Consider the following 24,201-nt stretch of genomic DNA (forward strand, 5'->3'; position numbering starts at 1 on the left):
AGATCCCTCTGTGTAAACCTTACCTGAATCAGTCAGGGAGCAGCAGGGAGGCAGTGGAAGAATAGGTCCCCCGACCTCATTCCCCCGCCTGCCTTCCCATCCTGCCAGTGCCTTGCAAACAGATAACAGAGATCACGGGAACCCTGTGTTGCATCCACCCTGCTAATGCATCCACACAAGTCAGCTTTCTGGGCACAAAACAAGGCAGCGAAGAGCAAGGAGTGGGCCTGGAGGGGCCCATGGAAGCTCCCCAGCACCCGCCACTCCAACGGCCCAGCCCCTGGTAGGTCTCCAGTGCCCTTCACCCTATAGAGACACAGAATCTCCAGGCCTTGACTCTGCAGCAAAGGGCTGCCTGCCTCTCAAGAGAAGGGCAGGGCCCCACACAGGCAAGTGCTCTGCCTCCGCCCAAAGCTGGGCAGGCATCATCATACTCCCGCCTTCCTTCCTCATTCACTCTCCCTTGCCCTGCCTCTATCAGTGGCTCCAAGATGCAAACATCTCGAAATGACCTACTTCTGTGCAGGTCAGCTAACAGGAGTGCTGTCTTAAGAAAAGAGGACCAGCTGATGCCCACTACAGGCCCAGCCAGCCCCTCCCAGCCTCCCCGCCAGCCCTGCACATGGAGGACTGGCGGCCAGGAAAAAGAAAGGGCTCCTATCTCTGATTCCTCAGGGCCTCTGATAAGAAATGTCATCCCTTGCTGGGTAATATTACCCAGTCAGATAAAAATCTCTATCAAGCTTAAACATATGGCTGGCTACAGAACACAGAGCCCAGTGGAGAAGGGTAATTTATTTGCTTAAGCTGAAAACCCTGGGCAGCTGAGAGAAGTGCCTGGATAAAAAAGAGTCAAATTATAACCTCTCCTAACTTGGCATGGGGATTTTTCCCTGAGAAGGATGAGACACCTGAGAACAACAGGGGGCCCTCCACACATTTCTCCTGACACAATAAGCACTTTCACCTTCCTCTTGCTTCAAAGGGCACTTTCACTTATGTTATCACATTTAATCCTCACTACAACCTCAAGAGAAGCATTTTTAGCTTCCTTTTACAGATCAGGAAATTGAGATTCAGCAAGGTTAAGTAAAGTGGCCAAGGTCACACAGGCAGCCATGCTGGAGCGAGGACCCAAACCCCAGCAGGTCTGACACCAGCCCACCATTAGACGGGTAGGCTGATCCCAGCTTCCGGGGAGGATCGGCTCATACATTAACTTAATCAGCAAAGTCAGATCTGCCTGACTTCACTGACAATGTCAGCTACACATTGTAATCTTGAAGGTCCATTTCAAGGCTCTCCTCTGTCTCCTTGTTTCTCTGTAGCCTAGAGGATAATGAGAAAGTCTTGCAGAGCATAGAAGTTCAAGAAAAAGGCCCGGAGGCCGGGAACAGTACCCAGCAGAGCAGTGAGTGACCTCAGGGCTTAGATTCCAGCCTCATACGCTCAAGGAGTAGCAGCAGGTAGAAGGAAACTGTGGAAAGAAAACTCCTCTCTCTGTTCGTTCATTCATTCATTCACAAATATTAATGGAAAGCCTATTGTGTGCCTTCTCTAAGGTTGGCCTTGGAGATACCAATGCAAATGGGCAGGCTAGGACCTGCCTTCACGGAGCATCTGTCCTCTAGAATTGACTTTCAGGTCGGTAAAGAGGCAGTAGCCACAGAGTGTGTTAAACGTGTTTGTGAATGCAGAAGTTCACGTAACTGATCTGGGGTTGGTGGCTGTGCATTAGTGTGTAGCTGTTAGCATATTCCACACACTGTTCTAGGCCCTATTCTTTAAAAAGTCAGTGTTGTTAAGGTTGACATTGCTCTTTGGTAGTTAATATAGCTTCAAGATGGTTACCGATTACTTCATACAGCCACTAATGTTTTTAGATTAATTTTTAATTCACAAATAAAAATTGTACATATTTATAATGTACGACATAAAGTTTTGAATTATGTATACATTGTGGAATGGCTAAGTTGAGTTAATTAACAGATGCATCATCTCACATACTGATTTTTTTTTTTACTAATTTTTTAAACAGCTGTATTGGTGTTCCATTTGATCACAATTTAATCAACCAATCACTAACTAATGAGCATTTAAGCTGAGTCTCATTTTTCTATGTCAAACAATGTTGTAATGAAGATTGTATTCTCATCATGCATGGGTTTCTGCATGAAAAATTCTTAGAATTCATCCAAAAGCTTGGCTTTTCCTGTGCTCTTCACTGTAGCAGTAGCAAGGTCTCAACAGTGTCCTTTACAAGACAATGGCTCCCATGCGCTCATCCTCTTCAGACCCTGGTGGGGCTCTAGTAAAAGAGTTTTCGTTCTCTTTGGTGAGCAACTGCCACCATTTCCACAAAAGTACACAAGCAAACAAAAATATTTCCCGTCTAGTGGCCAAGAAACCATCTCATCTCTCTTGTCCCTGCCTCCTCTGGCCCATGGTGACTTAGTCCGGAACCAAGCTGAACTTAGTAGCAAGACACCAACCTCTCTTCTCACAGGTCATTCCTAGGAAGTGTCAGCTTTCCTTTTCTTCTGGACTCTGAGGAACTCAGGAACACAGAAAGCCCAAGGCTAACACATCTCCACTGAAGCTCAGGATTCATCAAAAACCAAAGCCTGGCCTCAGAAAGCACAGCAGATGTCAACTGTCCACTTTGGAGCCCAAAGTACCTTGGAGGAAGGCATCAGTCCTAAACAGAACACCTTTGGATAGTCAAAAGATAAAGAGAGTATGACCCCATGGCTGGAACAAGGTAGAACCTCAGACAAGAGGACATCCTGTTCATGAGAGGCTGGCCATCCACTGAAGACACTGTGGGGGGCCGTGAAGGGAGAGCAGACATGAGAAAGGCAGAGCCCCACTCCTTGGTCCCCTGGAGAAAACTAAAGAAAGGGCTGTGATCTATGTGATCAGAGATGGAGAAACTAAGAGCCTGGGGAACAAAGAAAGGGCCTCACTCACTCTTCCTGAACAAGTTAGAGAAGAGGATATTTGAGTTAGATATTGAAGAGTGAGCATTTAGAGGACAGAGAAAAGGGAGAAGACCTTCAGATGGTACTAACAGAGCAGTGTGGCATGGAGAGTGAAAGAAATGTTCAGCCAGTGGCCAGGCTGTAAAGGGTATTTCTCAGGTGCTGTGCTAAGGAGCTTGGCTTCTCCCTCCAGTTGCAATGGGGGGCTGTGTAGGCTCCTGAGCAACAGAATGACAGATTAGAACTATGCTTCTGCATCACCATGGAGCATGAACTAGCAAGAGAAGATTCTCGGCCATGTGGGAACCAGTATCCTACAGTTCTAAGAACATCCCACAAGGCAACAGATGCAGTCACTTAAACAGAAGCCTACAGAGCCAGGCTCCCGGTCTTCAGATCCCAGCTGTGCCACTCCCAGGTTGAACAAGTGACTGACCAACCCCATGGACAGTTTTCTCATTTGGAAAATGGGGATGACACCAACAGAGACTTCTTAGGGCCATTTTGTTGGTCGTGAGCTGGATGAGTTAATATAAGTAAAGTGCTTAGGACAGTGTCTGGCACACAGTAGGGGCACAACACAAGACAGCTGCTGGGATGACTGCCATCTCTCTTGTCCCCTTGGTTTCCTCTTTCAGCATTGTCATTTCTTCTGAAAGGTGAGCAGTTATGAATCTGAGCAAGAGTGAGCAGGTTTGACCCAAGACTTGCTTAGGAGGGCTGGAACTACATCTGAAATAGTTTGGGGTCGGCAGCTTCTTGTTAGTCCCCAGAATCCCTGTAACAGGGATGCCCTAAGACCGTGGTCCTCAAACTCCACTGCGTAATAGAATCATCTGGGGAGATGTTATCAATCCCAATGCCCTGCTCCCATTTCAGACAAAATCTGAATCTTTGCAGCTGGGGTACTAGCAGCAGGATTTAAAAAAATCCTCTAGGCAATTCCAACCTTCAACCCAGTCTTAGAACAACTGATCTAAGAGTCAAATCCAACAGGAAAGGAAAACATGGCAGAAGGGAAAGCATCCTCACCCTTGAGTGGTGTCATCTGCAGAAACCACTTCAGCTTATTTTGAAGCCTCTCCTCATGACACCGTACAGGGCAACTCGGTGTCACACGGAGCTAACAGACTTGAAAGTTGCCCTGGATCATTAAATATGTAACACACCCTTCCAAAGTCTTCTGGAAGCAGGTAAGGGTGGAAAATACAAACAAATACAGCCGTGTGGGTGACTCTTGTGGAAAAAGCATTGGGGTTGTGTGCAGACAGCTGGTTCTGGCCTTAGGCTTTTTCATTAATACTATGTGACTTAAAAAGCATGCAACACTTAAGCATCAGTTTCTTCAGTAGTAAAATAAAGATAAAAACTGACTTACCCATTAGATAAGGTGTTTGTGGGGTACAAGCCAGAAGACATAGGTTAGCTGTTGCAAAGCACTTTTATTTAACATGTTTTCTAGGTCTTCAATGGAACATAAAAAGTTTAGGAGAGAGAAATGTCCCCTTAAACATTTTTTTTCAATCAGAGAAGGGAGGAGTCAAGGAGTAGGGTCAGCTGGTCACATGAAAGCTCTTTTCAGAGCAGGCTGCAGTGGTGCCTGCCCACAAGGGGTCCAAGTGGGGCCAGTGATAGGGCAGGAGCTCAGGGTGTGTCCAAGGGCTGCCCCAGCAAAGACGTTAAGATAGGATATGTTATCTGGGAACAATGGAACAACTGTACCGTTGTCCTAAACCTGAATCTGACAAGAGGGGATAAGACTCCAGGAAGCATGTCCCCAAACCACTGGCCAGAGTGGCCCCAACAAACCACTGGCCCATTTGTTCGTTCCTTTATCTACTTACTCATTCATGTACCTTACAGTAGTGTATGTCAACCACATACCAAGAATTGTATGGATGTACAAGATTGTAGGAATGCTGGAATGAATAAGGCTCACTCTGCACCCTCAGGAGGGACAAAGATAAGTAGGGCAAACAAGTGGCATTTAAGTACAACACAATGTGCTAAAGTATAATAAAACAAGCATAATAGTAGATAGCCACCACTCATTGATGGCCAACTATGCACAGGCACCATACTTGGTATTTTATATTGAACATCTCAAATCCTTGCTATCTCCTCAAGGTAAGGATCTTTCTGGGGGCAAAGATTGTTGTTGTAAGCATTATTACCTTTATTTAACATTTACTGAGTCCTTATTGTGTTGCAGGCACTGTGCTGAGGTTTTGTTTGTTACCAGTAGGCAGGTAGTAATGATTTAGATTAGAGCATGGGCTCTGGGCCCAGATTTGCCTGTCAGTTTTGATTAAGTTACTTTACCTCTCTGTGCCTGAGGCTGGGCCTGGAGGTCATCTCCAAAATAGAGACTTATGCATTTAACAAACATTTAGTAGGCACCAACCATTTTCCAGGGAATAAAGCACTTAATAAAATTAACAGAAGTCTCTGCATTCCTGGGGTTCATGAGGGGTTGGGGGTGTCAGACTGTCAACAAACAAATAAGCAAATAACTATATGGTGGGTCAGATGATGATAAGTGCTATGGTGATCAATTAAGACAGAAAAAAAAAAAAGGGAAGATGGAGGTGCGAGATGGGGCCTGTCTGCATAGAGTGGCCAAGAAAGGCTTATCCAGTAAGATGTTTGGGGCTAGGTGCAGTGACTCATGCCTGTAGTCTCAGCACTTTGGGAGGCTGGTTAGCAGGATCACTCGAGCCCAGGAGGTTGACACCAGCCTGAGCAACGTAGTGAGACCCCTTCTCTACAAAAAAAAGTCAAATAATTAACCAGGTGTGATGGAAAATGTCTGTAGTCCCAGCTACTTGGGAGGCTGAGGCGGGAGGATCATTCGAGCCCAGGAGGTCAAGCCTGCAGTGAAACATGATTGCCCCACCGCCCTCCAGCCTGGATGACAGAGCAAGACCCTGTCTTTAAAAAAAAAAAAAAAAAAAAAAAAAAGACAAGATGTTTGGCCTCCATGTGTGTGTGTGTGTGTGTGTGTGTGTGTGTGTGTCTGTGTGTCTGTGTGTGTGTGTAAGAAATAGTTTGGGAAAATACTTCAGTAATACTATACAGCAGTTAAAAAAGAATAATGTATGTGTACACACACATGTGCACACACAAAGATCTCCAAAATGTAATTATTAACTGAAAAAAATAAGATGTTGAAATAATTGATTTTCCCTAGCTCTGAATGCCATGGAGTCCACAGAGCCAGAGACAGTGGGTGGAGGACCCAGGGATCAATCTTAAGGGGCTGGGCTGCTGAGGCTCCTGCCGTCGGCCGTCTCCCTCTATGAGGGAGCGAATGTCATGCCCTCTGTCTAAGTCTCTAGGCAACAGCATCTTGTGACCCAGCTTCCAGTCTGGTTTTGCTCTCTTAGTTCCTGAAGATACTTATACTAATTTCAAAACAAAACAAATCACAAGAGCTTCCCTCACCTCCTGGCCCCCAGCCTATAAGAAGCCACGGAGAGCAATGCATGAATGCTGAGTTGCAAAGTGAAGTCCTAGGGGCTTTATCCAACTACAGATTTCACCCACAGGGTGTTTCAAATATTTTGGAAGTTATTGCCTACATCCCAAATTCAGAAATTTTCATTATATTCAAAGTCCAAAAATTAATTTGGCAGCACTGAACCCACCCTCCCACAATACAACAAGTGGATGCTAAGGGAGGGCTGGCCCCTTTATTTAGGGAAGGCACCCTCCCATTGACCCATCCCCACTCCTTAGAAAGCACCTAGTCCAAGGCTGAGTACAGTGGTTCATGCCTGTGATCCCAGCACTTTGGGAGGCTGAGGCAGGCAGATCCCCTGAGGTCAGGAGTTCAAGACCAGCCTGGCCAACATGGTGAAACCCCATCTCTTCTGAAAATACAAAAATTAGCCAGGCGTGGTGGTGCAAGTCTGTAATTCCAGCTACTTGAGAGGCTGAGGCATGAGAATTGCTTGAACCCGGGAGACAGAGGTTGCAGTGAGCCAAGATTGCACCACTGCACTTCAGCCTGGGTGACAGAGCAAGATCTTCTCTCAAAATAAAATAAACCACCTAGTCCAATCTCCTCAAAGATGGTGATCCCACTGCTCAGACAGGTGAGAAGACTCGCACAGCAAGCCAGGGCAGTACCAGAACTACCATTACCACTCAGTATTCCTCACACAAATACCTGTGTCCCTTCCTCCTGCCAGGCTCCACTTCTTCTTTAGGACCAATTACAGCCTTAGAAAGTAGATGATCCACTTGACATTGGGTGACACGGGGCTAGAGCAAGGCCCTGAGGATTACCTTGTGTCCAGGGCATCTTGGGGGGAAGTGGTGTTCTTATACTGCATAATGGCCCAAACACATTGCAACACTATTGCCATAATTAGCCCAGGCCTGGTCATCAGGAGGACTGTTGCTCAATATTATTCTTTGCTTCTTGGTTTCCACATCCAAAGAAACATCACTTCTCTAAAAATCAATTGTCCCCAGCAACCCACCTACACAGTTCTTGGAAAATATGGGTTAAACATTCTGCCTTACAAAGAAAACAAGGAACAAAGAGGGTGAGGAAAATTCATCACCATGATCCTGCACTTCACATTATTCACACCGACCGTTTTTCCAGTCACCAAGTTCAAAAGACCCTGTCCGTTGGGGCTGCAAAACTATTTGTGCCAACACTTGTCATTAAGGAAGCTTCACATGCTTTAATAAACGGGATTACTCAGTACCAAGAGACGCTAAATGGCTTCAAGAGACTGGAGGTTAGGGGAACTGAAAATGGCATGGAAGGAAGATGCCAGAATAATCCATTTCTGACAGAGGAGAAGGAAAGGCTGGATGCCAGTCTGCTGCCCAGAACATTGGAGGGACTGTGACACGGGAACTGCAAAGCCTCAGTCAAATACATAGGTGGCCCAATGAGAATCCCTTCCCAAACTTCCAGAAAAAGTAAGGAGATACATGGCTCTCCATGATGACATCCAAACTGTTTTAAGAAGAGCTCCATCTAGTAATAGGGGATGCCGGACACACACCAAGTGCTTAGCAACCAATACAAACACACACACACTAAACACATGCACACACGAACAACACACACACAAATACACACAGAAAATACACACACATTCACCACACATGCACACAACACACATGCACACACACACACCAAACACACACCAAACCACACACATACAAGCCAAACACACACACTACAGCGATGCACACAGGAAGCAACACAGTACACAACCCAGCACAACACACGGACATGCATAACAACCAAACACACATATGCAACACACAAACAACGAGCACAACACACAAACCACAAGCATAAATACATCAAACACATGCACCACACTATGCAGCGAAACACATGCATACCGAACACAAACACACCATGCACATAACATACAGATAAACACACATGCTAAACAACTACACACAAGCACAAGCATGAAACACACAACACAAGCCAGAAACAATCACATACGAAGCAGAAACACACATGCACAAACTTATACACAATCACACACAAGCACACAAACATATGCACAACACACCGACAGAGCACAAAACACAACACATATGCAAGCACAAACACACACAATATACAACACACATGGCACCACAACATATACGACACAAACACAACACAACAACACAAACATATGCACACAAACCAAGTACACCGCATGAGACAGAACAAACACAAATGTACATACACAAACACAAGCACAAACAACACACACACAAGAACTCACACACAAGCACACACACACAAAAGCACAAAAACACATACAAACACACAAGCACTCACACACAAACACACACACACAAACATACATAATTTCTGAATCTCAACCTGTGCTGTGCGGCCCTGTGGACTGGCTCCTCTCTGCCCACAATTTTCTCTTGATGATCACACTCATATTTAAGTCGTAAATAACTTAAGTCCCAAATACAAATCCAAATATCCATTTTTGCATAAATTTTGGATATCCAAATTTATCCCTTTGTTCCATGTATTAGGATTTTCCAGAAAAACAGAATCAGTAGGATGTGTGTATGTTGACGAGAGAGACAGAAAGAGATTTTAAGGAATTGGTTCATGTGATTATGGGGGCTGGCAAGTCCAAACTCTGCAGGGCAGACCAGCAAGCTGGAGCCCCCAGGAAGATCTGATAACTGTAGCTTGAGTCCAAAGGCAGTGTGGAGTCAGAATTCCCACTTGCCATTTCCTCAGTCTTTTTACTCTTAAAGCCTTCAACTATCGGATGAGGCCCATTCACATTGTGGAGGGTAATGTCCTTTCCTCAAAGTCTACTGATTTAAATGTTAACCTCATTCAAAACATACTCCATGTGACATCTAAAGTGGTATTTGATCACATGTCTGAGTACCAGGGACTGGCCAAGTGAACACTCTGGATCTGTACATGCAGCTGCCTCCTTACTGTCTCCACTTGGATGTCTGACCAACATCTCTAATGTAACAATTCTACCTCTATCCACAAAAAAACCAAATAGGCACTCCTTCTCACCCTGAGGATTCGCCCATATCAATAAATGGAAACTTCATTCTGTAGTTGCACAAGATAAAGAACAATCAGGATCATATTTTTTATGGCACCCCATAGCCAATTCAGCAGCAAATCCTACCTTTGAGATATATTCTGAATCTGATCATGTTTTACAGTCTCCTCTGCTTCCACCAGGCCAGGATTACTGTAATACCCTGGATTACCACAATAGTCTCCTGATTGGTCTGTCTTTCCACCCTTTTTTTTTTTTTTTTTTGTTTGAGACAGGTCTCGCTCTGTCGCCAGGCTAGAGTGCAGAGTGGCGCGGATCTTCGGCTCATGCAAGCTCCACCTCCCGGGTACGCGCATTCTCTGGCCTCAGTTCCCGGTAGCTAGCGCTTACAGGCGCCTGCCACCCGGGAGCGCGTGGCTGAGCGGTTCTTGGTATTTTTTTTTTTTTCTTTTTTTTTTTTTGAGACCGGAGTTTTGCTCGTCGCCCAGGCTGGAGTGGCAGTGGCCGTATCTCAGCTCACTGCAAGACTCCCGCTCCCGTGGTTTACGCCATACTCTGCCTCAGCCTCCCGAGTATCTGGACTACAGGCGCCCGCCACCTCGCCCGTCTAGTTTCTGTATTTTTTAGTATGGACGGCGGGTTTCACCGTGTTAGCGCAGGATGGTGCTTGATCTCCTGACTCCGTGATCCGCCGGGTTCTCGGACATCCCAAAGTGCTGGGATTACAGGCTTGAGCCACCGCGCCCGGCCATTTTCTTGTATTTTTAATAGAGACAGGGTTTCACTGTGTTTGCCAGGATGGTCTCAATCTCCTGACCTCGTGATCCACCCGCCTCGGCCTCCCAAAGTGCTGGGATTACAGGCATTAGCCACCGCACCCGGCCTGTCTTTCCACCTTTGCCACTTCCAGTCCACTTTCAACACAGCAGCCAGAAGGATCTCATTAAAATGCAAATCAGAACCTGCTAAAAAGTTTCCAATGGTACCATCTCAACAGAGAAAGAGCCAAAGCCTTTACCAAGGCTCCCTCTGAGCCATCTCATCCCTGTCTTTTTTGCTCTTTGTGGCTAGACTGTCTCCCCTGCCACCGTCTCCCCTGAGGTATGGCTGCCTATCTCTCATGACCAGATGGGGCATTTCCTGAAACCCACCCAGCTACAAGGGGAAGGAGCACCCACCAGAGCCTTAGAGGCTGAGCAAGGGCCGTGACTTTAAGACATTAACTCAAGGACAACAGGAGGGGAGGGAACACTGAAAGGTGTTAACTAGAGGAGAGGTGGGCACAGGGTAGAATTTGTCTCTTTGGAGGATTCCCCAAGGCAGCTGGTGTGGATTGTTCACTGAACTGTATTTTAAAAGAGAAGAATTAGGTAGCTGCCAGGCAAGGAAAAGTGGGAGGAGGGAGGAAGGGGGAAAGGAGGAGAGGCAGGAACCTGAGCAGGTGCTCTGCAACCTTCATGAACTCCCCTGCCAAGCGGCTACTATTTCGCACAGCAACGGTCGTTGACGTACAGGGAACAAACGCAGAAAGAAGAAATGGTGTTTGATTGTGGCCAAAAGAAAGAAAGCCTTCCAGTGGCCAAGAGGAGGGGCACCCTGTGCTGAGCAGGTTGGCTTGACAAATGGAGCTGATCCATCTCTCCCCTCCCTTCTGCCTCCCTTCCCTCCCTCAGACAGGACCTGAGCACAAAGACACAATGGCTGCAAGGTCCCTTCTGTGTTCTGATGACTTGGTTGCAGACTTTTGGAGACAGAGAGAGGAACTACCATCTTTCCTACTGAAGAACATTAAATCTCCTTCCGAAGACCTGCCCAGCTCTCAGCAGGGAGCTTTGTCCACCAGGCCAGGTTCAACGTACCTATAAGGCCTCCTCTTACTGAATCTAATGAGGCAGGGGTGCTCCACTTCTCAGAATGCCTCTCAATTAGCAAGACACAGTCTACTGCAGAGCATATTTTTGCGAGCAATAAAGGATTCCGTCCCCAAGGAGTCAACTAACAAACTGGGCCCTGTCAAATCTGTGAAATGATCCTAAACAGGCCAAGTGAAGACTGTGCATCAGGGCAGGGGTGGGAAATGGGTGACTTGATTATTTACAGAGGCTTGTTACTCCAGAGACCAGCACCCTCAAGCCCATTCACGTGCCGCACCTCCCTCTTAGGACTTATCACTGCTGGAAATGACATTCTTTCTTTCTTAGCCTCCCTCACTTGGCTACAGACCCCATTAGTACCATGGCTGCATCTGCCGTTCACCGCGGCAACCTCACACCCAGGGACGTGCCAGGCATGTGGTGATCACTGAATAAATACATGCTGAATAATGACACTGCTCATGCCAAAAGGGGACAAGAGACAGGATGGAGGCTCCCGGGGAAACGTGGAGTTCAAAGGAAACTTCCATCAACATTTGATCGAAATTCTTAATTCCGAACAGCAAAATAAAAGTTTATACCAGTGATTCCAATCTCAGGACTCTTCCATGGGGGTCCTCAGTCTATTTTTCGAAGGGTCAAGAAGTCTACCGGAAATTGCACCTTCCTTTCCAATAAGGCCACAGTTGTCACCTAAAATATCAAGCTTCTTTGCTCGATACTGGCCAGAATTATATCAACTCAGCCTGGTGACCCAGATCAGGAACTCCCACTGGCAGATATTTTTAGATAAGAAAGTGGAGGAATAAATACTTAACTGTGAAGTTTGTTCGGTTGATAAACTCCCTCACAGAGAAGGAGAACCAGTAAAAGGGATTTGTGGTATTGCAAATATTGGGAACCACTAGTTTACACCAGTGGTTCTTCATCAGGGGTGATTTTGCACCTTCACCTGCCCACCAACCCCAGGAATGGTACTGAGCTAAATGCACTGCTGGGCTCTAAGCCACCAACGCGAGCAGCATTTGTGTTGAACTGGAAGGCAGGGGCAGAGGCTGAGCTTTGTGTGCTCCTGAGCAGCTCTGTGTCCCACTGAGGCACGGGGTTCAGAACCCAGGCTTCTCAGCAAGGGCAGAGAAACTGGGAGGGTTGGGTACCCCCTCTGTCTGTGGGCACAGCTAGCCTAGCATGTATTTATGTTAAAAAATGCATTGAGATCCTCCCTCCAAATGGACTCTTCTTACAGGCCAGATGCTTCAAGGCTGTCACCCACTTCCCTTTCCAAGCCTTTTGCTGACATGGTCTCAGGAATGCAAACAAACTGCAACAACACAGTAACAATGACAATTGCATTTCCAGGTAGGGAAAAGAACATTCTCTATAGCGAATCAAAGCAAGCTCCCTCAAACCCACAGCTGAAAAATCCATTAAAAGTATAAATTATAGAATCTCATCTGGGATCACCTCTTACTCATTGTGTGACCATGAGTCAGCCAGCCTCTCTGTTCCTCAGTTTCCCCAGTGGGAAGCAGTGATAATGATTACTCCCCTCTGAACGTATGTGCAAAATGAAAACAAATGGGCGTATGTCCCATAACCAACTGAAAGATAGGTGAGGAGACTGTAAAATGGACCTAGTGGCTCCTGCCCCTCAGAGGTGTGGTGACTGCAGGGCCTAAGGCCCCAGCATAGTGTCCAACCCCCACAGAAGTGCTGGATCTCGGGCACCCCTGCCTCCTCCCACTGCCTGGGGGAGCCTCCATCTGTGGACCTCTGGCAGTGGCAGTGGTGGTGGCTGACTGGTCAGGAGGAGAGCGGCCCAGGCAGCTATTTGGTGAGAATCTCAACAGCAAGTATGCATCAAAACCATCCCAAATGTCCCAGGGAAGGAGCCCAAACCCATGGTGGGCCTGGAGGCTGCATCCTCAATGCAGCAGAGGCAGGCAGGAACGGAAGAGCACCCTGTGGCCAAGTCCTGGCCCTAACGAAGCCTCAGGTTTCTCTAACAGTCACTTGCTCAACTGTCCTCCAGGAGCTGCTTTGACGGCCTTCTAGTACCTTTCTGACAAAGCCCAGGTGCGGTAACCCTGCAGCAGCTTCCATTCACTCCTACAATGCCTGGCAGGTACATGGCAGGGGTGAGATTCCTGTTTACTAAATAAAAGAATGATGTATGTTCATGAGTAGTTTACAGAGGTAAAACTAGGGCTGCCTGTGAACGGCAGTGCCTGGGAGGATCAGGAGTGAGTGACTGTTTCAGAATAGCCACTAAACTACTGAGGCCTCAACACAGTGCCCAGCCCTGCAGAAGTGCTGGGTCTCGGGGACCCCTGCCTCCTCCTACTGCTAACTACTAAATGTCCTATCAATCCTATTCACAAGCCTCAGCCCAGAACACCTCTCCAGACATTGCCCTGCATTGCGACATCCCTGTGGAGAGGTTCTCCAGCATCCAGTGCCTTCTTGTCGATGAGGAGGTGTAAGAGTCAAGGCACAGGAGGAAGGTGCTGGGGTACATACTGTGCTCCAGACAGCCAACTTTATGTGCGTTTCACAGCTCAATCCTCGCCACCATGCATGAGATGGAAATGACTATTACCCTTATTTTACATCATGATGTTACAGCAGATGACAGACAAACCTGGGGCTTTGAGAAGTAACATGGCAAACGGCCCCTTAACCAACAAAAGGCAGACGTGAACTTGAACCAAAGCACTGGGACTTCAGGGATCTACCTTGGAACCACTGGGCTGTTCAGTCTCCTTCATCACTAGGGAAGTGGTGTTAACACTTATAACATTGCAAGGACACATTGTATTAGTTCCTCTTGCTGCTGTAACAAATCATCGCAAACTTGGCAGCTGATAACAACACAAATTTATTCTCTTAGCCTTCTGGAGGTTAGAGGGTGAACTAAGTCATAAGGAACTAAAAGCAAGGTAACAACAGGGCCGGGTCCTTCCAGAGCTCCAAAGGAAAATCAGTTTCTTGTCTTCCACTTCCAGAGGTGGCCAGCATTTCTTGGCTTCCGGCTGCATCACTACAATCTCTGTTTCCATGGTCACATCACCTTCTCATCTACGGTAGTCAGTCTCCCTCTGCCTCTCTCTAATAAGGAACCACTAATAAGTAACTATTTGTGATTGCTTTGGGTCCACCTGAGTAATCCAGCATACTCTTCCTATCTCAAGATCCTTAACTTAATCACATCCTTAACTTAATCACATCTGCAAAGTCCTTTTTGCTACGTGATGTAACAGTCAAAGATCCCAGGGATTATGGTCATCTTTGGGGGCTGCTTTCCAGCAGACCGCATGTGTTGACTTGTCTGTAGCCTGCCTGCACTGTCTTACTTGTCATCACATTCCCAGCACCTAGCAAGGCTCAATAAATGCAGAAGGAGGAAAGAAGGGTAGGAACACAAGTATTCCATCCCCTAGCCCCCCACAGAGTGTGAGAGCAGAGAGAGATGGGCTCAGGTCCAAGGAAGGCTGAGCAGACACATGCATATCTACTGGGAACCCTCAAAAATTGCAAGGTGTCAGCACCTCATTGGCTTGAGGTCGGAAGTCCCCAATGAGTCATGTGTTTGTTTTCCTAACCCTGTGTGTTCCCACAGTGATTGCAGCCTAAACTGCAGGCCCACAAGCAGCAGGCAGCTCCTCTCCTGCCAATTTCCTGGGAATCCAGGCAGGGCTAGAGTAGCCAACAGGTTTACTGCTGTGCCCTGGTGAAGGCACTTCTCCTGCATGACAGTAAACAAAACCAGACAGAAGAGAAGGCTGCAAATAACTGGATCCTTGCCACAAACGCTTTTATTGCCCCCTACCCCTGCCCACCATGTGATACTATGAACAGTTGCTTTGCAGGATAAATAAAAGAGCCATAATAGATACTGCACATGCCAGGACTTTGCAAACATCATCTCTATTCTTTTCAACAAATCAGGCAAAGCAAGTGTTTCTATGTGTATTTTACAGATGGGGAAACTGTGGCAAAGGCAGCAGTAAAGTAACTTACTCAAAGTCCCCTGCTTGGGAAAAGGCAGAGCAAGGATGCCAACCTGAACCTGTCAAACTCTATAAGGTTGAACTCTTTCAGCTTTGGCACACATTTGCCAAGTGTGAGGAATAAATTGTGTATATGGAGACACAGGTCTTGCCTGTGCAACACAGCCAGGTGTTCCAGCTTCCAAGTTAGAGCTGAGTGATCTGGAGCCCAAGGTCCCTGCTGAACTAAGGGTGTCCCTGCTTGTACCTACATTTGCCCATTTTGCACGTGTATATTTAGCTTCCATGTTGTGTTTGACACTGTAGTGGGCACAGAGGACACAGAGATAAATAAAGGAGCCACAGTCATCCCCTTCAAACGGTTCAGTTGACACACACACCAAGAGATGAGCCAGAACAGCAGAGTAAGTATGTTCTGGACCAGAGCAAAGCCCTCAAAGTGTGATGTTCCAAAATGGAGAGGCAGCAACTCCACCCAGGTGGTGAGAACAGTCTTGTGGGAAATGGGTTTCTTCCCCCAGGTCCAGAAGGATGAACAGGAGTTTTCCAAGAGGAAGAGAATACTAGCCCTTGCAGAGAAAAGGGCATCCTCCTTATAAACCCTCAGTTCACTGGGAAAAATAAATACATCCCTGGATTGATGTTTGGCACAGAGTAAGTGTAGAGAGGGAAAGAGGAAGAAGAGGAGGAGGAGAAGGAGGAGAGAAAAGAGGGGCTGGGGGAGGAAGAGAACATCTTGTTTGTATCTCCCTCATTCAAAGCTCTGCACTTTGCTTTTATTAGGCCAAAGGTCAGGGCTAAAAAAAAAAAAAAAAAAGTACAGCAGTGCAGATGGTACCACCTGTAAGCTCACAGCTCGGTAGGGTTGGGGAGGTAGCCGGCAAGGCAGATGGCTACCCAGCCTTCTGACTTTGGCCACCCGGGAATCACTTTCAAATATGTCTTCTTAACATGGGAAAGCAAGCAAAAGTGTGGAGAGGGGCCTCAGGCAGGAAAGTGGAGAAAAGTATTCCTAAGGGAATGGATTTCAGGATACAGGCCAAAGACTTAATTTGGCATCTGGACTCCCTGGGGCTATGCCATGGTGAAGCGGGACAAAGGAGAAGGGGAAGCAGCTCTAACTACACAAGGAGGAGTGCCTTACTTCAAGGCCATTGTCAAAATCAGAGCCCCAAGTCAGTTTCAGTTCTCAAGGCTGGAGATTTCGCTGAACTGGTGAGGGCCCAGCCTGCACACTATGGCTAATTTATGGCTCAAAGGCCTCATTTCTCCATGACCTATCTCAAAAAACCTTCTTCTGAAGACTCCGAAGATTTTATGAAAAGTCCTCTGCTATGTTCTAGCCTCTGGGGTGGCCACCCAGGGAGAAGCTTGTGGAAAACCTGGGGTGATAGCAACCTGTGGAAAGGAGGTCACAATTGCTCTCTCCTAAAGCTTCTTTTCCTTCCAGCCTCCAGGACCCAAGTAACATTGTGAGGGAGAACTGACTGCAAGCGTCACGTAAGTCTGACCTGGGCACAGGTTTGGGTTCACACACACACATGCACACACAAATGGGAACCAGGCAACTGACATTCCAATGCTGGTTGAGCCACTGCTCTGTGTGGCAACCTTGATAAAGCCCCCTGGTCCCACAGAGCCTCGGAGAGTCACAGCAGTGATCTCCTTAAGTGGATTTTTAGGTATTCAGTCACTGCTAGGTGCCTGTTAGTCTTTCCTTCTTTCTAACAATGCAAATAGTTTTAAGTAAGGATGACAGCAAAGCTCAGAGAAGCCTGAGGGACAGTTGAGATGACATCACCTGTTGTGATCAAGTGCAAACAGGTCTTGACTCTTCACCCTATCTGCACCCTCACCCTCCACCAGGTACCTCTGCAGCGCCTTCCCACTCTGACACTCAGCGTGGTGAGGTCACTCACCTCAGCCAATGGGGTGCTAGCAAAAGAGAGGCCAGCAGAAGCTTGGAAAGGGCTTGTTCACCTGGGAATGGTCTTGCTCTTGCTCTGTGCTTTTCACCATAAGAAGGACACTCCCCAAGCTAGTCTGCTGGTTTCAGAAGGAGACGAAAGACTCAGAGGGCAGAGTGGAGACACCCCAGCGACTCCAGCAAAATGACATCAGCCAGCAGGCAGTCAGCTAAGCTCAGCACAGCTGCTTGGCCAGTCTCCCCACATGTGCAGATAATAAATGCTTAACATTGAAAGCCACTCAGATTCTGTAGTTGTTACTCCACATTGCCGTGGCAAAAATTAATTGATGCAATTATGGTACACCGTGATGGAAATATGATATGCATCTCCCAGGGCTACTGATGAGTTTAAATGAAATAAATGAAGGTCTTACCTCAATCAACAGTAGCTATGATCCACCATCTCATAAGAGGACTTGAAGTCACCACTAACTGTCTGGAGAGGTCAAGGGAACAGCCTCAATTTCCTGTCCTGAGGGAACAACCAATGTTCATGAAGGCAGCAGGAGTGGGGCAACTTCCTCACCCTTCTTGCTATAGCCCCAGAGGTTCCAGCAGCCTTGGGCCCACTCACACAGTCAGGATCCAGAGCTGTAGGCACAGCAGTATGGGCTGCTACACCCATGTCCTCCTCTTCCGCTCTGGGCCTCGCAGACTCCACCGCATGACTGCATGGGTCTTCAGCCGCCTCTTAAGACCCAGTTTCCTGGGATTTCAAAATGACTCCCCCTCCAAGGCTTGCTCTCAGGATCAACAATGAAAATGGATTTGAAATCCCAGCAAGAAGCAGATTGCTATACGAAATGAGGGCATGTCTTCCTCCTTCACCACCGCCATCACTGTCATCGTCGTCATCCTCATCTTCATCATGATCACCTGGTTGTCCTCACTACCATAATAATTAGGGGAACACAATATTCCAAAGGCTAGGGGGAAGAAATGGGTAGCAAGGTGGCTATAGACCAGTGTTTCACAACCAGAGTGCCAGGTTCAAATGCCAGATTGTCTTTTCATGTGCTGTGCCATCTTAAGGAAATTACTTAACATCTCTGAGCTTTGGCGAAATTTCTCATCTATAAAATGAAGACAACAGTACTACCTACCTCTTAGTGTCATTATGAAGATTAAATGAATTAATATAAAAATCAGTTAAAATAGTGTTTGGCATATATGAAATGCTCAGAAAGTATTAGCTGCTATCGTTATTACCACTGCAGCTGTTATCATTATTAGATGCACACACACAGAGTAGGCACTTTAACTTATCAACCTATCTAACCCTCACAAAAACTCTAAGAGTTTGGACTCATTCAGTCAGTTTTGCAAGGTGAAGAGCCTTGCTTAGCTTTCAGGTTAATGCTTTGTACACAATACCAGGGGCCCTGGCAACGTGCAGGCGATCACAAGGCCCAGAAATGCTCCCCGTGCCTCTCTACACTCCATACCTGTGACCAGGAAACAGGCTGATAAGCTCCCTGGCAGTTCCTGGGTCGTTTTTACTTTATTTGTGCTGCTTTCTGCAGCTTTTGTGTTCTACAATACCTTTGGCTGGGTGAGCAGCCCCTGGGGCATCAAAGGCCCCGCTGGCAGCAAATGCAAAGCCACAGCAGTGCCAAGGGTCCTCCCCTGCCAGCCACCCGCCACCCGCCACGCAGCCCGGGAGATTCACAAGAAGGAGGTGCCCAGCCTCCTAACCACTCCAGGTGTTACTTAACCCTCAGCCTTGCGATCTGTCCCGGAACAGGCCAGGTGCACCAACCCCAGTGTGACAGGTAGGGCTGATGTCCAAGTTGCTCCCGGACTGAGGGCAGCAGGCAGATAGTGTCAACACGAAGGTTTGGAGAACTTCAGTGTGAAAGGGCTCAGAAAAGCTTCACAGGAAGGGCGCTGTTTTGAATCCAGAATGGAGAGATCCCTGTTTTCCACAATTCGATATTCATTTGCTGAACACCTGCTCTGGTGCAGGTCTGGGACTGGGGCTGAGGGATTCAAAGACAATCTGACATGGTCCTGGACTTGGGGGATGCACAGGTTAGTGAGGAGGCCACATGTTGAATGCTGTGATGAGCTTTGAGCAAGAAATTAGATCAAAAAAGGCTGAACTTCCTGCGTCTATTCACTCAGTAACTATTAACAGAATGTCCACTTTGCAGCAGGTGGTTGGGAGATGACAGTGAGTGAGGCACACAGTCCCTCTTCTCAAGGAACTTACGTTCTTGTTGACTCTGCCTTGGGGAACTCCAAAAGCCTTCCCGGAGAAGCTTCTGGATGTCAGCTGTGCCTCAAGTAGCTGAGTAATTTGGGGGAACTTATGTTGCATCTCAGCACTTCCACGTCCTCAACTGTAAAATGGATATAATATGTTTGTGTTGTAAACATACCAGGTGGCCTTGAAATATTTTCCTGCAGAAAAATTCCCTAACAGAAAAAAAAATTCAGCTTACATTAAATGACAAAAACTGGTCACAAAACCAGAGGAGCCTATTCTTTAGTTTTCAAATATATGTACATGCAAGAATCTGTATTTAATATGAAATGAAATATGTATGAAAAGTATATAAAATGCATTACATATGTACATAATATAATAGGTATGCACTGTTATGTCCATATAAACTATTATTACATATGGTTATAAACTAGCAATTCTAGTGTGTGTAGGGGTATGCATACGTGTGTGTACATGTGCACACATAAGTATATACGTTGGTAGGATAAAAGGTTTTTTTAATTTTCTTTTCTTAAGATGGCATCTTATTCTGTCACCCAAGCTGGAGTGCACTGGCACAGTCACAACTCACTGCAGCCTCTAACTCCCAGGCTCAAGTGATCCTTCCTCTTCAGCCACCAAGTAGCTGAAACTGCAGGCCCACCACCATGTCCAGCTAATTTTTTAAAAAATTCTTTGTGAAGACAGGATGTCACTCTGTTGCTCAGGCTGGTCTCAAGCTGCTGGGCTCAAGCCATCCTCCCATCTCAGCCTCCCAAAGTGCTGGGATTACAGGCGCAAGCCACAGCACCCAGCAACAGTGTTTGTTTGTTTGTCTCGCTCTGTTGACCAGGCTGGAGTGCAGTGGTGCGATCTCAGCTCACTGCAACCTCCGCCTCCTGGGTTCAAGTGATTCTTCTGCCTCAGCCTCCCGAGTAGCTGGAACTACAGGTGAGCGCCACCACGCTCAGTTAATTTTTGTATTTTTAGTAGAGATGGGGTTTCACCGTGTTGGTCAGGCTGGTCTCGAACTCCTGACCTTGTGAAGCACCCACCTTGGCCTCCCAAAGTGCTGGGATTACAGACGTGAGCCACCGCACCTGATCACAACGAGTATTTTTTAAGTTTTCTTTCATTTATCTGAATTTCTTAAATTGTGCAGTAAGCATGCACTACTTTTGAAATTTAGAAAACAGGAGGCCAGGTACAATGACTCACACCTGTAATCCCAGCACTTTGGGAGGATGAGGTAGGCAGGTTACTTGAGCCCAGGAGTTCGAGACCAGCCTGGGCAACATAGTGAGACCTCGTTTCCAGCAAAAAAAAAAAAAAGTCAAAAAATTAACTGAGGGTGGTGCTGGGCACCTGTGGTCCCAGCTATTTGGGAGGCTGAGGTGGGAGGATTGCTTGAGTTTGGGAAGTCAAGGCTGCAGCAAGCAGCGATAGAGCCACTGCACTCTACAAAAAATAAAATAAAATAAAAAATTAGCCAGCCATGGTGGTGGTGCTATATTCCCAAGAGCTGCTTGGGAGGCTGAGGTGGGAGGATTACCTGAGTCCAGGAGTTTGAGACCAGCCTGGGCAACATAGTAAGACTCCATCTCTATAAAAAATAAAAAAATTAGCCAGGTGCAGTGTTGTGTGCCCATAGTCCCAACTGCTCGGGAGGCTGAGGTGGGAGGATTGCTTGAGCCCAGGAGGTCAAGGCTGCAGGGAGCTGAGGTCACATCACTGCAATCCAGCCTGGGTGACAGAGCAAGTCCCTGTTCCCAAAATAATAATAATAAATAACATTTAAAAATTTAAAAATAGGAACAGGAGACCCCTCTTTCACACATGAGTCTTTTAGGCTCTGATGCTCCTCAGCTACTAGAATGATGATCCTCACATGTTAACAGTGCTTCCAATTCCTGTTGAAGGCTTAGCTTGCAATGTGCTAACCTACAGTATTCATCACCCTTTACTGTGCTGGTGAACTGGGTGCTCTATGCTCCCCACTTACAGAAGAGAAAACTGAGGCACGAAGCAGATAGGCCCCTAGCTAGAGATGTCAGAGTGAAGTGCTTGACACTCATCTGAAGCCAAAGCCAGTGCTCCTACCCTCTGCCCAGTCCTGCCTCTTCTCAGAGAGCTCAGAACCCAGCCAGGCTATTCCTGCTGCCAGTTCTCCTTTATGGAGACACAGGCTGTGGGAGGTACTGCCTGAGACAAACCAGAGGGTTTCACTATGGAGAACAGGGAGCCTGGGAAAGGACTCTGGGCTGTGGGAACAGCCCCAGCCGGCGGCCCTGGATGCAATGCCCATGCCAGCCGAGGAGAACGTCCAGGCATTTCTGTCCCCAAGTGAATGGGCCTGGGAGCAGCCAGGTCCCAGGAGCCAGAAAGGCGGGAAGCAGCTGCCAGCGCGCCGGCACCAGCACCCTGCCTTGCGCGCTTGGGCTAGCTTGGTTGGCTGCCTGTCAAGGCTTCAAAGGAGTGTGCAAAGCAGGCTGGGGGACCTGGCTGGACTGGTTTGCCTGAAACTGAGGTGGTTGAACAAAAGGAGGCCGTGTGGGCTGGTTTGGCGGGATCCCGTGGCGGGACGGAGGGCAGGAAGCAGGAGACAGCAGTGAGAGGGCTGGGGAGAGACACAAGGTGCACTTGGCACTGGGCAGCCTATGCCCGCAGGAGGGGACTGAACACTAACCGGGGGGCCTCCTTCCCTTTCCTGTTCCTTAAGGGACTAAACTGAATGCCTAGCTGAAAGTTGTATATACTGTCCTTTAGCAATTCAGAAGAGTGTTTCATTCAACTATCAATAAATACTTATATATATATATGTAAATATATAAGGTAGGGCCCACATACAACGGAAACAGGCTCAGGGAAGGCTTTGCCTTGGCACGGGATGGCCAGCAAAGTGCAAACTTTTGTGCTGGTTAAACTCCAAGGGATTAGGTGCAGCATCTGTGCATTCTGGGAAATTCATTCAGTCATTTCTCCATTCATCCAACAATGGTTGAACACTCACCATGAGCCAGCACTCAGCAGTGCTGAGAACCTAGCTGGGGGCCGGAATACCAGGGCCCCTACCTTGCCCACCTTGCATGGTGCCAACAGCCCAGGGAAGTGAGAACCCAGGGTCTATCCAGGATGAAGAGAGGGCAGAGACTTGTCACGTGGCACAGAGCATAGACACAATGCCTGGGCTCCCTGGTGATTCCATCACTGACTCTGGGACTCAAAGCCTATGACTTCATCCCCTGAGCCTCAGTGCCCATCATATACTATATGCTCAGTAAGTGTTGGCCAGGCAGTCAAGCACATCAGTGCATGGGTAAGAGCAGGTAAACCCAGGATATAGGATGCTTGTCCCCACTCAGGTTCTCTTCTGACTGCATCCTGCGCATTCCCAAGGGAATCACCACTTTGTGGATGAGAGATTCCACTCTCCAGGGACCTCGAACAGCGAAGTCCTGAGCACAGGGCCTGACACTCTAGGTGTCCAGCCAGCTGGAGCCACTGTTAGTGCTGCTGGGGAACGCAACAAGGGGAGAAGGAGTCACTTGACTTCAGAGCCACATAGGCAGGTTGGAACCCAGATCCAAGGGACTCAGAGCCTGGCTCTTTCCTCAACTTCAAGCCAGCACCAAAGAGAAGGTCACAACCTGGCCTCTGTCTCTGAGAGCCTTATGTAAGAACAGAGAGAGATCCATGCATAAATGGAAGTGGGGGGACTGTGCATGGTGTCTTGTAATCAGTGGTCACGACAGATGACCCATTAGAGAACTCAAGAAGATCAAGGAAGGCAAAGAGAGGGGCTGGGAGATGGCAGACAAGAACGTCTCAGTGCACAAGCCTGGGAGTCAGGGGTCCCGGATTCTGCTCCAGACTCTGCCAACTCTTCTATGGAATGAGGCCAGTCATGTTCCCCACAGAGCGTCTTCTCATTTGGTAAATGAGAGGGCAAGAGCAGAGGATCCACAAGGTCTTTCTTTGCACACTATAGTTCTGTGCTTCCAGAGGGAGGGTAGGTGGGATACTATAAGGAGAAGGCCAATATTTGAACATTTCTGGCCTCTTGAACAGGACCAGTAGAGCTGGAACAGCTTTGGGTGCTGCCTGCCTTCCCAGGGGTCCAGTCAGCCTCCTCACCCTCCAGCCTGCCCTGGCGCGGCTGATCTCGGTAGTAAGCCAATGTGGCATGCAGAGAGCCAGGTTGCAGAGATGGAGACAGAGGGATCTGGGCTCATTTTCTATCCACTGCTCGATGTGGGGCTTGGGGAAAGATATTTCTCCTCTGTGATCCTCAGCTTCCTAGGGTATAAATATGGACTAGAATAACACCTGCTGCAAAAGGTTGTCAGAGAGATTAAATGAGAGCCCAAACAAAAAGCAGCTCAGAGAAACATGAATTCCTCTCTCCCTACTCTCACTTTATTCGAGTGCAAGCCCTTTGAATAAAAATAAATAAATAAATAAATAAATATATAAGTCTTCTTAAATATCCACTACTACAAAACAAGAGTGAATCAGAAAGAAGGCTGGGGCTGGGTACAGTGGCTCACACCTGTAATCCCAGCACTTTGGGAGGCCGAGGCAGGTGGATCACTTGAGGTCAGGAGTATGAGACCAGCTTGGCCAACATGGTG

General features: G+C 47.5%; 1 long non-coding RNA gene across 6 annotated transcripts in view; it reads right to left on the minus strand.

The window, feature by feature from the left end:
• Positions 1-24,201, minus strand: part of LOC108528735 (uncharacterized) — a 283,673-nt gene that overhangs the window by 23,784 nt on the left and 235,688 nt on the right. For 5 of the 6 annotated variants that reach the window (XR_001885281.1, XR_001885277.1, XR_001885280.1 and 2 more), the window contains one exon: positions 17,736-19,703. This is a non-coding gene — a long non-coding RNA (uncharacterized LOC108528735). The remainder of the gene's footprint in view (positions 1-17,735; positions 19,704-24,201) is intronic. The other variant, XR_001885285.1, reaches the window with a different exon arrangement.

This window comes from Rhinopithecus bieti, unplaced genomic scaffold (assembly GCF_001698545.2).
Source record: "Rhinopithecus bieti isolate Rb0 unplaced genomic scaffold, ASM169854v2 scaffold_54, whole genome shotgun sequence".
Taxonomy (NCBI): Eukaryota; Metazoa; Chordata; class Mammalia; order Primates; family Cercopithecidae; genus Rhinopithecus; species Rhinopithecus bieti.